Source organism: Phyllobates terribilis, unplaced genomic scaffold (assembly GCF_046119375.1).
Source record: "Phyllobates terribilis strain yellow unplaced genomic scaffold, ASM4611937v1 Scaffold_99__1_contigs__length_5935540, whole genome shotgun sequence".
Classification (NCBI taxonomy): domain Eukaryota; kingdom Metazoa; phylum Chordata; class Amphibia; order Anura; family Dendrobatidae; genus Phyllobates; species Phyllobates terribilis.
Window position 1 is genome coordinate 290605 of NW_027362859.1, and position 17786 is coordinate 308390.

Below are 17786 nucleotides of genomic sequence, written 5' to 3' on the forward strand. Positions count from 1 at the left end.
AAGATGGCCGCCGGACAGGTGTGACGTGCAGAAGTAGTGCTGTTGCTTTAAAAGCATTCAGCAACTATTAGAAGTAACAGAATCACAGGAGACAGGAAGTGTTGTGCTCCAGAAGCATCCAGCAACTAGAGGGGTTAACACAGTCACAGGAGAAGGGGAGTGTTTTAGCAGAGCCCCAGGGGGATTGTGGGGAAGTTGTTTACTGTCTGTCCAGAGCCAAAGAGAAAGGTGGCTTATGATCTGTATCTGTATCTGTATCTCACAGAAGGCAAGAAAACAGAATTCAGGTCAGGAGGGAAGCTAAACACAGGTCAGATAGACTCCCTGAGCTAACAGTGTGGAGTATTGTCGACCAGGAAGATAAGGACTGGAAGGAATCCTGTCATAGGGATCGTCTCCCTCATCAAACCCCCCCCCCCCCCGCTCCATGCAGGATAAAGAATGCTGTGTACAATTGAGTCCTTGTGAAGGAAAAGCCTGTGGTTGTGTATGCATTTAAACTGTGCTGTACTGTGCTACAGGATAATAGACTGTGTACTGCTGTGCTGCAAAGAAGATTGTACTGTTATTACTGGAGCCTGTTGCTCAAAGAGACATGTACATTGCATTGGCCATGCCTCATTAAATGTTACTGTTCTACCGTTTATGAGGACTCTTTCAAATGTGTCTGGTCAGCAATTTAATCTGTCCTGTGCCTCAGAGAAGCTGCAGCCTATGGTCGCCCGGAATAACTGTTCCCCCAGAATTCCAACGAATTCATTTAATCGGTCTCGCCCCTATCTGAGCTTAGGCGGCGTGCATGTAACACAGGTGCTTGAGGGGAGATATATATCATCGAGGTTGGTAGCTTTGGTGATGTAAGCCTTGGAAAGCAGACTCAAGGACAGATAGTGCTGAGGGTTAATAGGGCATATCAGGGCCGAGTTTACGAGCAGTCAAAGAGTGGGGCTCACATAGTCCCAGCTGGGGGTGTGGCAGATAAAATGAAGACCAAGTGTCTCATTCAGTATCTGTGACTGGAACTGTGGAGACCTCCAGGCTGTTTGCTAAAGGACACTGACCCGAGTAGGCGAACCCACAGCACTGTCTGAACTATTTACTTTCTGTTTTTCACTGTGTCGGAAAAGGGCGTCTTTTTGTTAGCTTATGCTGAGTGGTTTATGAAGTTCTAATAAACTAGCCTGGACATTTTAATGAAACTGGTGCCTTCCTCAACCGCAGCTGAGTGAGTAGAAACCCTACAGAACTTTTTGCACAACTTGCTGTTCTCTAACAAGGAGCTTAATGGCAAAATTCACAACAAGTGTTTGATCCATGAATCGCCCAAAAAATTTAGGCGTTAGAATTGAAGCAGGATGTTTTTAGATGAAAGTGGTCACTGAGCTTTGAGTGTCACAGAGTGTCATCATCAGCAGGTTGCAATAGAGATACAGAGAGAGTGGAAAAGTCACAGAAAGGCAGAGAAGTGGACATTCTTTGGCCACACTCCACACTGATGACTGCTTCATTGTGAACAATGCCTTTCGGAACTGGATGATGAACGCCACACAACTGCAGGCACATTTAAGGGAGGTGAGAGGCACCCAAGTGTCATGTCAGACCATTCGAAACAGTTTACATCAGTGTGGTCTGCTAGGGTACCTGACCACACCACCAGGCACAGGCGTCATCGACTTGCATGGACCAGGTAGCATCTACGCTGGACGAGGGAACAGTGGACTTCAGTGCTGTTCATTGGTTAAAATCGATTCATGCTGAGCAGAAATGATGGCTGTCAACGATGTTGGAGACATCAAAGAGAGTGCTATCCATCAGCGACTGTTGTCGCCAGTGAGGGTTTTGTTACAGTGTGGGCAGGTGTGTCTAGTCAATACAGAACTGCCCTACCAAACCAAACAGCCAAAGAATAGGTGGAAAAGATCTATAAATGCCCTAGCGTTTCCCTCTCTATCAGCACACCTACCTAACGTGGAGGTTGGCACCCTGTCCTGCGCAATGGCGCCCCCACTCATCGGCGGCGGTCCCTGACTATATGTCCCTATGACACCTCTATTTCAAAGAAAGGAGTTAAGGACATATGCTTATTCAGGCCATTCGGGTGTACCGTTCTGAGGTTGAAAATCCAACGGGTCTACCTCTGTAAAATCGACCTATCCCAGTTACCTCCTTTCACGGGAGATGTAATTTTCTTGACCCCCATAAATAGGATCTTCCTTACATCCCCGTGATGCAGTAGGTTGATGTGATTAGCGACCAGTGTGTCTCTTTTATTCCATATATCTCGTATATGTTTCCCCACCTTCCTACGAAATTCTCTTCTTGTTTTTCAACATACGCCACCACACACTCACATGTGCCGTTATAGATGATGCCTTTAGTGCGACAATTTATGAAGTGCCGAATGGAGTACCTGATACCAGTAACATTGCTTCTGAACTCTGCCTGACTGGATCGATTCACACATCTTACATCTTACCCCACATGTGAAACACCCTTTGATTCCTCTGTCCAACCAAGTTGGGGTGGTTCTCAGCTGATACTGGCTACGCACTAGTCTATCCCTCAAAGATTTACCTTTTCGGTATGTGATTTGTGGGTAAGGTGTGATCTCATTATCCATGTCTGTGTCCATCTTTAATGCTCCTTTGGAGGATTGATCTAATCTCCTCCTCTCTATTGCAATATCTCATGACGAATCGTGTAGTTTCACTTTGATCGGGTTTTTTAAGGCCTCGTTGTATGCCTCCCTCAAGGCTATTTCGGGGTAACCTCTGTCTTTAAACCTTATCTTGAGGTCATCTGCCTGCTTCTTGAAGGACCGCAAGGTAGAGCAATTCTGGTGCATTCTTAAATATTGTCTCTTGGGGATTTCCCTCCTGAGGGGCGCCGGATGGTTGCTCTCCCACTTCAGGAGGGAATTTGTGGCCGCTTCTTTCCTAAGGGTCTTAGTGATAATTTCACCCTTGGAATTGATCTCAATTTTAATGTCCAAAAAGGCCAGGCTAGATGAATTCAACTCATACATAAAATGTAACCCAATATTGTTGACATTGAGTTTCTTGACAAAATCCTTGAACGTCTCCTCAGTGCCCTTCCAGATGACAAAGATATCATCAATGTAGCGGAGCCACATGATAATACTCTCCTCAGGGCACTGCGAAGTGTCACCAAAAACAATAGTTTCCTCCCACTAGCCCAGGAGCAGGTTGGCATACGATGGTGCACACGGACTGCCTATCGCGGTGCCACTGAGCTGGTGGAAGTACTCCTTATTGAATAAAAATAAATTTTTGATCAGGCAGAATTCCAGTGCTTTCATCACGGACTGGTTATGTCTCTCGTACTGTCACCCCCTGGTACTCAAATACCGCGTCCAGAACGATCTGATCTATAAAACTGTCACACTAGTTAACCCCTTCAGTGAACAGTGTAAAAAATAAAAAAGGTGGCAAAAAACTATGGTTTTTCATGAAGCCGCCAAAAAAGTGAAATAAAACACCATCAAAAAGTTAAATTTAAATTAAAATTGTATCACAAAAAACATCATCTTGTCACGCAAAAAGCAAGCTGTAATACAGCTCCGTCAGCAGAGAAGAAAAAAAATATAGCTGTCAAAATATAGCGATGCAAAAATGATTAATTTTCTATAAAATTGTTATTATTGTGTAAAAGCGCCAAAACATAAAAATGATATAATTGTAGTATCGCTGTAATCATACTGAACAGAAGAATAAAGCTGCCTTTTAGCACACGCGGAACAAGATAAAAAAATCCAAACAATTGCTTGTTTTTGTTCATTCTGCCTCCCAAAAATCGGAATAGAAAGCGATCAAAAAATGTTATGTGCCCGAAAATGGTACCAATAAAAACATCAACTCGTCCCGCAAAAAGCAAGCCCTTAAATGACTCTGTAGGCAGAGATAATGAAAAATTATAGCTCTAAAAAAAAAAAGGATCTTTTAGTGTGTGACAGCAGCCAAACATAAAAAACAATATAAATCTGGTATCGCTGTAATCGCACCGACCCATAGAATAAAGTCGTCTAATCATTTATACCACATGAGGAATGGCATAAAAAATAAATAAAAACTATTCTTCACCTGCTGTTGATTTGTTCATTCTTCCTCCCAAAGATCGCAATAAGGCTTGGCGCACATTTATCCTGCGCTCTACGCTGAGCGCTTACATCAGGGTTTCCGTGTAGATCTCTGAAATATGTGATTCAGATGGAACCCCCGGTGGAAGATTCCCTATAATAGGGCAGATTAAGACACTGTGGACTCAATTCTGTCCTATGATTTGGCAGTGTCCATATTTTTAAGCGTGCATAAAAGCGCAATAGACCAAAGTTTTGTGTACTTCTGAAAAAAAGACAACGCTAAACACAGACGAGATGGAGTCCACAGTAACTCTGCTGCCTCATTATAGTGAATGGGTTTTATCTGAATCATGTCACTCAGAGATTTACAGTGGGGGGAAATAATTATTTGATCCCTTGCTGTTTTTGTAAGCTTGCCCACTGACAAAGACATGAACAGTCTATAATTTTAAGGGTAGGTTAATTTTAACATTGAGAGATAGAGTATCCATAAAAAATCCAAGAAAATCACATTGTATAAATTAGATAAATTTATTTGCATTTTGCAGTGAGAAATAAGTATTTGATCTCCTACAAACCATTATGAGTTCTGATTCCTACAGACCAGTTAGACGCTCCTAATCAACTCATTACCTGCATTAAAGACAGCTGTCTTATATAGTCACCTGAAAAAGACTACTATCCACAGACTTAATTAATCAGTCAGACTCTAACCTCTACAAAATGGGCAAGACCAAAGAGCTTTCTGAGGATGTCAGGGACAAGATTATAGACCTGCACAAAGCTGGAATGGGCTACAAAACCATAAGTAAGACGCTGGGTGAGAACGAGACAACTGTTGGTGCAATAGTAAGACAATGTAAGAAATACAAAATGACTGTCAATCGACATCGATCTGGGGCACCATGCAAAATCTCACCTCGTGGGGTATCTTTGATCATGAGGAAGGTGAGAGATCAGGCTATACACTACACGAGCTGGAACTTGTTAATGATCTCAAGGCACCTGGGACTACAGTCACCAAGAAAACCATTTGTAACAGATTACACCTTAAAGGTTTAAAATCCTGCAGTGCCCTCAAGGTCCCCCTGCTCAGCAAGGCACATGTGCAGGCTTGTCTGAATTTTGTCAATGAACACCTGGATGATTCTGTGAGTTATTGGGATAAGGTGCTATGGTCAGATGAGACAAAAATTGAGCTCTTTGGCATTAACTCAACTCGCCATGTTTGGAGGAAGAAGAAGAATGAGTAAAACCCTAAGAACATCGTCCCAACCGTGAAGCATGGTGGGGGAAACATTATAGTTTGAGGGTGCTTTTCTGCAAAGGGGACAAGATGACTTCACCTTACTGAAAGGAAGATAGATGGGTTCATGTCCCATAGAAAACTTATGGAGGGAGTTGAAGCTCTGAGTTGCCAAGCAACAGCCTCAAAATCTTAATGATTTAGAGATGACCTGCAAAGAGGAGTGGACCAAAATTCCTCCTGACATGTGCGCAAACCTCATCATCAACTACAAACAACGTCTGACTGCTGTGCTTGCCAACAAGGGTTTTTCACCAAGTATTAAGTGTTGTTTGCCAGAGGGATCAAATACTTATTTCTCACTGCCAAATGCAAAAAAATATCTAATTTATACAATGTGATTTTCTTGATTTTTTTGTATATTCCATTTCTTAATGTTAAAATTAACCTACCCTTAAAATTATAGACTGTTCATGTCTCTGTCAGTGGGCAAACTTGCAAAAACAGCAAGGGATCAAATAATTATTTCCCCCACTGTAGATGGAAACCCCAATGTAAGTGCTCAGCGTAGAGCGCAGGATAAATGTGATCGAAAATGTTATGTAAAATGTTTTCAAAAAATGCTTCAATTCAATCTACAAAAAATGCAAGTCCCCGCTCAGGTGCGTCTTCTGTCAATGGAAATATATGGGGCTTCCACGTTACTGGTAGTACAAAGACTCTGCAAAAGCCTGTGCTAAACAATTATAGATGGCTCTGTAGGAGTTATAATATATATGTGAATACATTGTGTACCTCTTGTTACCCTATCACAGCACTAGTTGTATTTTGTCGACTTGGATTTAGTCTCTACCAACCATATATGTGGTGGCGGCTCTAGAGGTGGAGGTTAATCGCCTCCAAGATTTCGTCCGAATATCCCTCATCCTATGAAATTCTGTGCCTCAACACGTCCGATTATCCACCACACTTTTATCCTTCAGATGGAACCTGAAAATACATCTCTTTAACCACTTCGCGCCAGAGCCTGTTTTTGCCTTCGTGACCGGGCCAATTTTTTCAATTCTGACCACTGCCAGTTTATGAAGTAATTACCCTGGAACGCTTCAACGTATTCCCCTGATTCTGAGATTGTTTTTTCGTGACATATTGTACTTCATGATAGTGGTAAAATTTCTTCGATATCACTTGTGTTTATTTGTGAAAAAATCGGAAATTTGGCGAAAATTTTGAAAATTTTGCAATTTTCAAACTTTGAATTTTCATGCCCTTAAATCAGAGAGATATGTCACACAAAATAGTTAATAAATAACATTTCCCACATGTCTACTTTACATCAGCACAATTTTGGAACCCAAATTTTTTTTTGTTAGGGAGCTATAAGGGTTAAAAGTTGACCAGCGATTTCTCATTTTTCCAACAAAATTTACAAAACCATTTTTTTAGGGACCACATCACATTTGAAGTCACTTTGAGGGGTCTTTATGACAGAAAATACCCAAAAGTGACACCATTCTAAAAACTGCACCCCTCAAGGTGCTCAAAACCACATTCAAGAACTTTATTAACCCTTCAGGTGATTCACAGGAATTTTTGGAATGTGGAAGAAAAAAATTAACATTTAACTTTTTTCACAAAAATGTTACTTTAGACCCAATTTTTTTATTTTTACAGGGGTAACATGAAAAAATGGACCCCAAATTTTTTTGTGCAATTTCTCTTGAGCGTGCTGATACCCCATATGTGAGGGAAAACCACTGTTTGGGTGCACGGCAGGGTTCGGAAGGGAAGGAGCGCCATTAGACTTTTTGAATGTAAAATTTGTCTGAATAATTAGCGGACGCCATGTTGCGTTTGGAGAGCTCCTGATGTGCCTAAACAGTGGAAACCCCCCACAAGTGCCACCATTTTGGAAACTAGACCCCTTAGGGAACTTATCTAGATGTGTGGTGAGCACCTTGAACCCCAAGGTGCTTCACAGAAGTTTATAATATTGAGCTGTAAAAATAAAATTTTCACATTTTTCCCACAAAACCGTTTTTCATCCCTTAATTTTGCATTATCATAAGGGTAATAGGATAAATTGCACCATGAAATTTGTTATGCAATTTCTCCTGAACACGCTGATACCCCATATGTGGAGGCAAATTACTGTTTGGGCACATGGCAGGGTTTGAAAGGGAAGGAGCGCCATTTGACTTTTTGAATGTAAAATTTGTTTGAATAATTAGCGGACGCCGTGTCACATTTGGGGAGCCCCTAATGTGCCTAAACTGTGGAAACCCCCCACAAGTGCCACCATTTTGGAAACTATACCCCTTAGGGAACTTATCTAGATGTGTGGTGAGCACCTTGCACCCCCAGCTGCTTCACAGAAGTTTATAATATTGAGCCGTAAAAATAAAATTTTCACATTTTTCCCATAAAAAATGTTTTTCATTCCCTAATTTTGCATTATCATAAGGGTAACAGGATAAATTGCACCATGAAATTTGTTGTACAATTTCTCCTGAGTACGCCGATACCCCATATGTGGGGGAAAACCACTGCTTTGGTGTACGGCAGGGTTCGGAAGAGAAAGAAGCGCTATGTTGGCTGGGATAGGCAGCAGACACCATGTCACATTTGAAGAGTCGCTGACATGCCAAAACAGCAGAAACCCCCACAAGTGACCCCATTTTGTAAACTACACCTCTCAAGGAATTCATCTAGGGAAGTAGTGAGCATTTTTTAATTTTTAAATTTATACCATTGGGCAGTGAAAAAAGCATAATTATATTTTTACCACAAAAAAATGTTTTACCCTCAGATTTTACATTTTCACACAGGGTAATGGGTAAAAATGGTGCCAAAATGTGTCACACAATTTCTTCTAAAAGTGTCAATACCCCATATGTGGCTGTATCGTACCACTTAGCCATACGGTGAGATTTGAGGGGGAAGGAGCGCTATTTGACAATTGGAGAACAAATTATTGTAGAAAAGGCATTTGGATTTGGGAGCACAAAATTTTCTGAATTTCTTTTGGGGGGCAAGGACCATTTTGCTTTTCCAGAGCCTTTCTGCTACCAGTAACTTGGAAGTCCCTTATATTTTTAACAGATGATGGACCTGAGTGGGGACTAGCTTTTTTTGAGGACTGAGTTGAAGCTTTTATTGGGAACATTTTACGTAACATTTATCCGGCGCTCTAGGCTGAGCACTTACATCGGGGTTTCCATCTAATTTTCCAAGTGATGTAATTCAGATGAAACCCCTGCAGGATCCATTCACTGTAATGAGGCAGCAGAGTTACTCTGGACACCGTCTGGCCTCTGTGTAGCGGTGTCCTTTTTTTCAGAAGTGCACAAAACTGTGGCCAACCGCACTTTTATGCACGCCTAAAACAAATGACACCGTGGGATCCCAGGCTAGACGGCATCCACAGTGGCCTATATCTGCCTCATTACAGGGAATCTTCCATCATGGGTTCTGGCTGAATCACGTATTTCAGAGATTTACACGGAAACTCTGGTGTAAGTGCTCAGCGCAGAGCACAGGATAAATGTGAGCAGAGCCTTACTGGGATCTTTGGGAGACATAATAAACAAATCAGTAGCAGGTGAATAATATTTGTTTTATTTATTTTTTATGCCGTTCCTAGTGTGATATAACTGATTAGATTACTTTATTCTTCGGGTCGGTGCGATTACAGAGATACCAGATTTATATCGGGTTTTTATGACTGACAGCTGTCACACACTAAAATACGCTTTTTTTGCAAAATCTAGTTTTTGCATCACCATATTTTGAGAGCTATAATTTTTCGATAGAGTCATGTGATGGCTTGTTTTTTGCGGGACGAGTTGAAATTTTTATTGGAACCATTTTTGGGCACGTGACATTTTTTGATCGCTTTCTATTCCGTTTTTTGGGAGGTAAAGTTAACAAAAACAAACACTTCAGGAATTGTTTTTTGAGTTTTTTTTTATGCCGTTCTGCGTGTGGTAAAAGTGATCAGGCAGCGTTATTCTTCGGGTCAGTACGTTTACAGCGATACTACACTTACTGTATTTTTTTCATGTTTTGGCGCTTTTACACAATGAAACAATTTTATAGAAAAAAAATATTTTTTTTGCATTGCTTTATTCTGAGCGCTATAACTTTTTTATTTTTTGGCTGATGGAGCTGTATGGCGGCTTTTTTTTGCGGAACAAGATGACGTTTTCAGTGGTACCATTTTTATTTCTATTCTGCTTTTTGATCGCATTTTTTTCCACTTTTTGTTTGGCGATATGATGAAAAAGCATATTTTTTTGCTTCGTTTTTTATTTATTTTTATTACGGTGTGCACAGAAGGAGTTAATTAGTGAGACAGTTTTATAGCTCGGGTTGTTTCGGACGCGGCGATACCAAATATGTGTACTTTTTTTGGTTTTGTAATAATTTACGGATTTATTGGTTTAATATTTTATTTATTTATTTTTATTTATTTTGTGATTTTTTTTTTTAATAGTTTAAAAACTTTTTTTTTACTTTTTTTTACATTTTTACTTAGTCCCTGTATGGGACATTAATTTTTATTTTTCTGATCACTGATCTCATGTAATGTAATACACATATATTACATTATATGAGATCTTCACTGACTGTTTCAGTCAGAGTCTCCTGTCTGACTTCAGCTACATACAGGCTGAAGTCAGACAGGAAGGACACCATATATGGCAGAGCTGGAGGCGGTCATGTGACCTCCAGCTGCCATAGCAACCCCAGGTCCTCAAACGAAACGGAGGTCTTCGGAGGTAAGTAAGACGACCCCCTCTCTTCCTGCTGTCTCCTATATGCCGTGATCACTATAGATCACAGCATATAGAAGACAGCAAAGGGTTAACATCACTGGGACCTGATCTAATCAGGTCCCGATGATGTACCCTGTCAGAGTTAACGCTCTGCACCGGAATCGCAGTGCTTGCAGGACCCTGGGGGTCCTGAGCACTGCGAGACCACCCACCGTTTTTAAACGTCGGCACTGCACAGAGCCCGGCAAGCGCCGACGTTTATCTACAGTGGGCGGTCGGGAACCGGTTAAACAAGCTTACAGCCTGCCATGACCTTGCTTGCTGCCACCTCAACAACACCGGAGCTACTGCAATCCCCCCAACCTACTGTCTCCTTCCCCACCATCCAGTAAAATGTAAGCCCACAAGGGCAGGGTCCTCTTCCCTCCGTACCAGTCTATCATTGTTAGTTTGTTTACTGTAAGTGATATCTGTATTTTGTATGTAACCCCTCCTTATGTACAGCACCATGGAATCAATGGAGCTATATAAATAATAATAATAATAATTTTGTATTTGTGTAGCATAACCTTAGCAACTAGCCGTGATGGATTTTGAATGAGACCAAATATCTTTATTTCTGGAGTCTTCATAAGATTCCATATGGTCCCACTCGGGGGAGACATTAAAAAATGAACTGACCCTACTAACAGATATGTGGTGCTCATACATGCACTATGCACTTTATATTTATATGTATGAAGTAATCATATAGTTAGTGTTTATTAGATATTTCTCCATATGGATCTATATATGTATTTTCACATCTGGCATAAACTACAAGTAAAACTTTTTTACCTGTTACTTGTTCATTTGCAGTAGATTTCCCTTTTTTAATTCTGGTTTTGTTTTTAATTGTTGTCTTTTTAATATATGTTCAATAACATAATTATTATAGTTTGTGTATGGGAGTTGTTCGTCTTCGGCTTTTTATAACATTATGTGAAGCACCTGTGTGTTCCAGGTGCTCACCACAAAACTAGATAAATTCCTTGAGGGGTCTAGCTTCAAAAATGGTGTCCCTTGTGGGGGGTTGCCACTGTATAGGCACATCAGGGGATCTGGAAACCCGACATGGGGTACGCTCTCGAGTCCAGACATTTTTGCATACAAAAAGTCAAGTGATCTCCTTCCCTTCCGAGCCCTGCCGTACACCCAAACAGAAGTTTCCCTACAACAAATGGGATATCGGCTTACTCAGGAAAAATTGCACAACAAATTGTATGATGCACTTTCTCCTGTTACCCTTTTGAAAATGCAAAATTTGGGGGTAAAGTAAGATTTTTGTGGGAAAAAGTAACATTTTAATTTTTTCCCTTTGCCATTGCTTTAATTCTTCACACACTGGTCAGAATTGAAAAAAGTGACCTGTAAGGAAGGTGAAACAGACTCTGGGGTGAAAGGGTTAATAAGACTTACAAGTGGAACCGGTCCAGAAAGCAGAAGATCCAGCAAGTATCTGCCACATATTCCTGCAAATCCCCCGAATGTCATCACTAGCATCTACATTACTGTGCTGGAGCTAGGAGAGGAATAATGGCGTTGTGTGAGGACTTCTCTGGGCTTCTGTCCTTCATCCTGCAGTCGTCTGAATGGATCTAATGTGGACGGGAACCAGCTAAGCCGCATTCTGTCCACAACTGTTACCTCACTGTTCACACCACACAGAGACCCCAAAAGAGTCTCCGTGCTGAAGGGGTTAATGCCCCCTGCACCCAGTAATGGGGGTCTCCACATACCTCCACCTGCAGAGCCGCCACCACATATATGGCTGTTCTGTGCACACAGGACCTGTGATGAGGTCACAGGAGGGGAGGAGTCAGGGGTCACATGATCAGGGGCCTCAGTGGATGCACAGTGTGAACAGTGCGGCTCCTGTACAGTGATATCCGGAGTGAAGACGCTACATGGAGACGTCTCCGCAGTCAGTGACATTTCCGGCATTATTTGCCCCTCACTACTGGCACAATTACCCCGCGCCGCCTTTTCTACAGTTTTATGTGTGAATGTAACGTGGGATTTTCCTGCTTGGAGACAAATAGACGACACATGAGGTGATTATCACCAGTTACCGGACGTCTACTATATGGCAGCATATGATTGTGCTATCCACCTCATACCAGGAGCTAAAAGGCCGAAATCTAGTTTGTTTAACCCTTTCCAGGGAGGGCGGCCTTGATAGACTATATTCAGAAGAGTCCGGCTGAGGGCAGAGACAGATGGCCGTACTTCTCCTGCGAGGATCGCCTCGAACCTCATACTGGCCGACACCTCTCCTGACCTGAGCTTGACAGCTGCAAAGAAATCCATCATGCTGTCATGTTCAGGTCAGGAGAGGTGCGGGCCAGTCAATTCAGTGCGATGCGATCCTCGCACGAGTTATACGGCAGTGTGTCTCTGCCCTAAGGGTCATATACGGCCATCCACCTCTCCAGTTGTAGTGGGGGTTTTTACTTGTTAAAAAAAGGATGGAGAGTAGCATCCGTGCTTGAATTTTAGAGAGATTAATAAAATCACGGTTCACAATCCCTGTCCTTTGCCCCTTATACCGGACCTGTTTAAGCAATTATCTGGAGCTAAATGGTTTTCCAAACTTGACTTGAGAGGGGCATATAACTTTATACTCATACATCAGGGTGACGAACGGAAGACCGCATTCATTAGGCCCAGTGTCATTTTAAAAATTTGGTGATGCCATTTGGGTTAAGCAATGCACCTTCAGTCTTTTAAAATATCATAATATTTTTTGCTCACTAGTGGGTAGACTTGTGGTGATTTACCTGTATGACATATTGATTTATTCACATACTCTGGAGGAGCATCACAAGCATGTCAGAGAGTTTCTTCAGGCTCTACGTGACAACCATTTATTTGCTAAACTGGAGAAATGTCAATTTGAGGTCCAGCAGATAAGGTGACTGTCTTGACCGATCATAAGAACCTGTTGTACGTTGACGGTGCTAAGTGCTTAAACACCAGACAGGCTTGGTGGGCCTTGTATTTTTTGCCCGGTTTGATTTTGCCGTTATGTGGCACCCCAGGGATCTGGTTTCCACAGTAACAGCAATGTTATGTCTGAGAGCAGGTGGGAGGTCTCTTGGTCAGGAATCCTATGCATGCCACACCTCCTGCCCAGTCCTGGGAGGGGAAGAACTTCCCCTATATAAACCTAGGGCTGAGTCAGGGTTAGGGAGTAGAGAAGAAGTAGAGACAGAGAAAAGAAGCAAATATAGGAACAGAACATCAGGAGCTCTGTGGGAGCAGTGTTACAAGGAGTCAGGGGCTGGCAGCTGCAGAGCTCGCCCTGACTGAGAAGATTTCTTACCGGACCCGGAGTCCGAGGCTGTGGGGACTAACTCCTACCCAGCAGCAGAATCCGTCAGGCAGGGGATTCCAGGTCCTCTGGCCAAGAAACCCGAAGGCACGGTCACACGCATGGGACCAGCACCGCCGTCGTGAAGCGGAAGCTACTAGAAGGCCCCGAGTCACCGGCCATACGGGTGAGCACCACACGGTACACTCAGGGACGTGGGCTACTTATACCCGCCTCTAGCAAGGTAGCCAGAAGAGTACAGTTAGTCTGGGAGGCCTACAACTCCGCCTGGCCAGGGGAGATCCCATCTGCTCAAGGACTGACCAGGCCCCAATCGCTAGCCAGTACTCCGGGAGGGTCTATCTTTGTCACCAGTAAAGACCCTGAACTACACCGTACCGTCTCCGAGTGGTTCCTGCTACCCCCATCATCCACGTCGGCTGCCCTGAGGCCATACCCCTCCCGTTGGGGGTTATACTATCACGCTGCACAATCCTACCACCGGCCTCAGCGGTCTGCCCTGCAGCAGCAGCTCCTTAGCTGTACTCAATGGGTGGCGTAGTCGTCCAACATCTACCGCTGATACATCGCCGCTCAGTTTGACTCCCTGGGCACGGACCGGGTCACCGCCACGAGACTACAACCCTCAACAGATCCGGCTCCGGGTAAGCTCCCGCGTGCGCAACGCAGCGCGACACAGGCCCAGGGGCGCGTCAGTTACTTATCTCCCTGGCTCTACGAATGTCAACACGAAATTCAAGTCAAGATTCTTAGTGAAGGGGTGGGGAAGATCTCAGGCAGCGCATTTGACTAGCCCAGGGGGAGATGGGGATGAATAGGTACCCGGGCCTTTAGCCTGGCCTTTAGGGATGTCGCGGTGGTCGGCTCCCGGGCCCGTACCCTGGGCCTCTCCTTTAAAAAAGGGTTAGTGATTTGTTAAGTTTATAAAAGAGTTTGTGACGCCACCTATGGTTTCTGATGATATTCACCAGCGCTGCGCAGTCCACTGAGGCCGGTGATCAGGCAGCTAGATGGTATGGCTCCCCATAGGTGGAGCTAGGCCTCAGGGCAGGGTACGGACGGGGTATGCAGGACGGAGAGACTCAGCCGGGTCAGAGCAAGAACAGGGATGGACGCAATAGTCACTTCAGTACCTTTTACTGATGGAAATTCAGGCACTCCCCGGAGCACTGTAGGGTGAAGGGTGTATGTCCGGATCTTCCCCAATGAGCAGGTTTTGGGCCTCATGCTTCTTGACTCTGCGTAGTAAGTTTCTGACCTGCCTGGAGCTAGGCCTAACTTTGTCTCTGTCCTGCGCTGGCTGACCTTGTGGTAGGGCCTTCTCTTGGAGTGCACGCTCCCGACCTACGGGGCCTATGTGTCTCCTGGCTCTGGTACGTATCAGCACTTTAGCGATCCTGGGACTTGTAGTTCTCCAGGGATTCCGGTTTATCTTACTGGGTCATGGAGATCCCGGTAAGCTTCGGACCCGGTGTCCGGTAACTGCTTCTTCGGGGTGAGCTAGTTAAGCTCCTCTGCCCCCTATGAACTAACTCTGTCTACTCGCCTTCGGCCTACTTGGGCCCTCTCTAGGCTACTCACACTAAAGGCAGCTTGCCGCGCTTCACCGATCTTATGGCGCCGGCACACCTGAAGCTCACCTCTCTGAGCTACACGGAGTCTTGATCTGGATAAGCTCCACTGCAGGTTAGCAATTGCAGGAGCTGGAACAGGCTTTTGTCCTCTGAGGTAACTCCTCTCAGACTGCACTGGATTCACTGCTAAACCAGACTGAACTAGACTCTGACTCAAACCAACTGCTGCCTAGCTCCACCTTCCCTTTTATATCCCTAACGGTCTCCCTCTGGTGGTCTGAGGTGGAAGGTGGAGATGTGTGAATGGTTATGGGGGCCTCTTGTGGAGGAATCCTTCAACACACCCTTCTAGGATTTGTGATACCAAGCACAGCTGGGCTTCACACATTCAGGATGCTCAGGACAGTGCGCAGGAAGGTTTACCTATAAATAAGCTTTATGTACTGCCCTCTTTAGTCATAGATCTTCTTAACCACTTCGCACCAGAGCCTGTTTTTGCCTTCGTGACCGGGCCAATTTTTTCAATTCTGACCACTGTCACTTTATGAAGCAATTACTCTGGAACGCTTCAACGGATCCCCCTGATTCTGAGATTGTTTTTTCGTGACATATTGTACTTCATGATAGTGGTAAAATTTCTTTGATATCACATGCGTTTATTTGTGAAAAAATCGGAAATTTGGCGAAAATTTTGAAAATTTTGCAATTTTCAAACTTTGAATTTTTAAGCCCTTAAATCAGAGAAATATGTCACACAAAATACTTAATAAATAACATTTCCCACATGTCTACTTTACATCAGCACAATTTTGGAACCAAAATTTTTTTTTGTTAGGGAGCTATAAGGGTTAAAAGTTGACCAGCGATTTCTCATTTTTCCAACAAAATTTACAAAAACATTTTTTTAGGGACCACATCATATTTGAAGTCACTTTGAGGGGTCTTTATGACAGAAAATACCCAAAAGTGACACCGTTCTAAAAACTGCACCCCTCAAGGTGCTCAAAACCACATTCAAGAACTTTATTAACCCTTCAGGTGCTTCACAGAAATTTTTGGAATGTGGAAGAAAAAAATTAACATTTAACTTTTTTCACAAAAATGTTACTTTAGACCCAATTTTTTTTATTTTCACAGGGGTAACAGGAAAAAAATGGACCCCAAAATTTTTTGTGCAATTTCTCTTGAGCGTGCTGATACCCCATATGTGAGGGAAAACCACTGTTTGGGCGCACGGCAGGGCTCGGAAAGGAAGGAGCGCCATTAGACTTTTTGAATGTAAAATTTGTCTGAATAATTAGCAGACGCCATGTTGCGTTTGGAGAGCTCCTGATGTGCCTAAACAGTGGAAACCCCCCACAAGTGACACCATTTTGGAAACTAGACCCCTTAGGGAACTTATCTAGATGTGTGGTGAGCACCTTGAACCCCAAGGTGCTTCACAGAAGTTTATAATATTGAGCTGTAAAAATAAAATTTTCACATTTTTCCCACAAAACCGTTTTTCATCCCTTAATTTTGCATTATCATAAGGGTAATAGGATAAATTGCACCATGAAATTTGTTGTGCAATTTCTCCTGAACACGCTGATACCCCATATGCGGAGGCAAATTACTGTTTGGGCGCATGGCAGGGTTTGAAAGGGAAGGAGCGCCATTTGACTTTTTGAATGTAAAATTTGTTTGAATAATTAGCAGACGCCATGTCGCATTTAGGGAGCCCCTAATGTGACTAAACAGTGGAAACCCCCCACAAGTGCCACCATTTTGGAAACTAGACCCCTTAGGGAACTTATCTAGATGTGTGGTGAGCACCTCGCACCCCCAGCTGCTTCACAGAAGTTTATAATATTGAGCCGTAAAAATAAAATTTTCACATTTTTCCCACAAAAAATCTTTTTCATTCTCTAATTTTGTATTATCATAAGGGTAACAGGATAAATTGCACCATGAAGTTTGTTGTGCAATTTCTCCTGAACACGCCGATACCCCATATGTGAGGGGAAAACCACTGTTTGGGCGCACGGCAGGGTTTGAAAGGGAAGGAGCGCCATTTGACTTTTTGAATGTAAAATTTATTTGAATAATTAGCGGACGCCATGTCACATTTGTGGAGCCCCTAATGTGTCTAAACAGCGGAAACCCCCCACAAGTGCCACCATTTTGGAAACTAGACCCCTTAGGGAACTTATCTAGATGTGTGGTGAGCACCTTGCACCCCCAGCTGCTTCACAGAAGTTTATAATATTGAGCCGTGAAAATAAAATTTTCACATTTTTCCCATAAAAAATGTTTTTCATCCCCTAATTTTGCATTATCATAAGGATAACCGGAGAAATTGCACCATGAAATTTGTTGTACAATTTCTCCTGAGTACGCCGATACCCCATATGTGGGGGAAAACCACTGCTTTGGTGTACGGCAGGGTTCGGAAGAGAAAGGAGCGCTATGTTGGCTGGGATAGGCAGCAGACACCATGTCACATTTGAAGAGTCGCTGACATGCCAAAACAGCAGAAACCTCCACAAATGACCCCATTTTGTAAACTACACCTCTCAAGGAATTCATCTAGGGAAGTAGTGAGTATTTTTTAATTTTTAAATTTATACCATTGGGCAGTGAAAAAATCATAATTATATTTTTACCACAAAAAAATGTTTTACCCTCAGATTTTACATTTTCACACAGGGCAATGGGTAAAAATGGTGCCGAAATG

General features: G+C 43.2%; 1 pseudogene; it reads right to left on the bottom strand.

The window, feature by feature from the left end:
* LOC141198690 (uncharacterized) overlaps nucleotides 1-11977 on the bottom strand; it is a 98583-nt pseudogene extending 86606 nt beyond the window's left edge.
* Between the last annotated feature and the right edge of the window lie 5809 nt (nucleotides 11978-17786).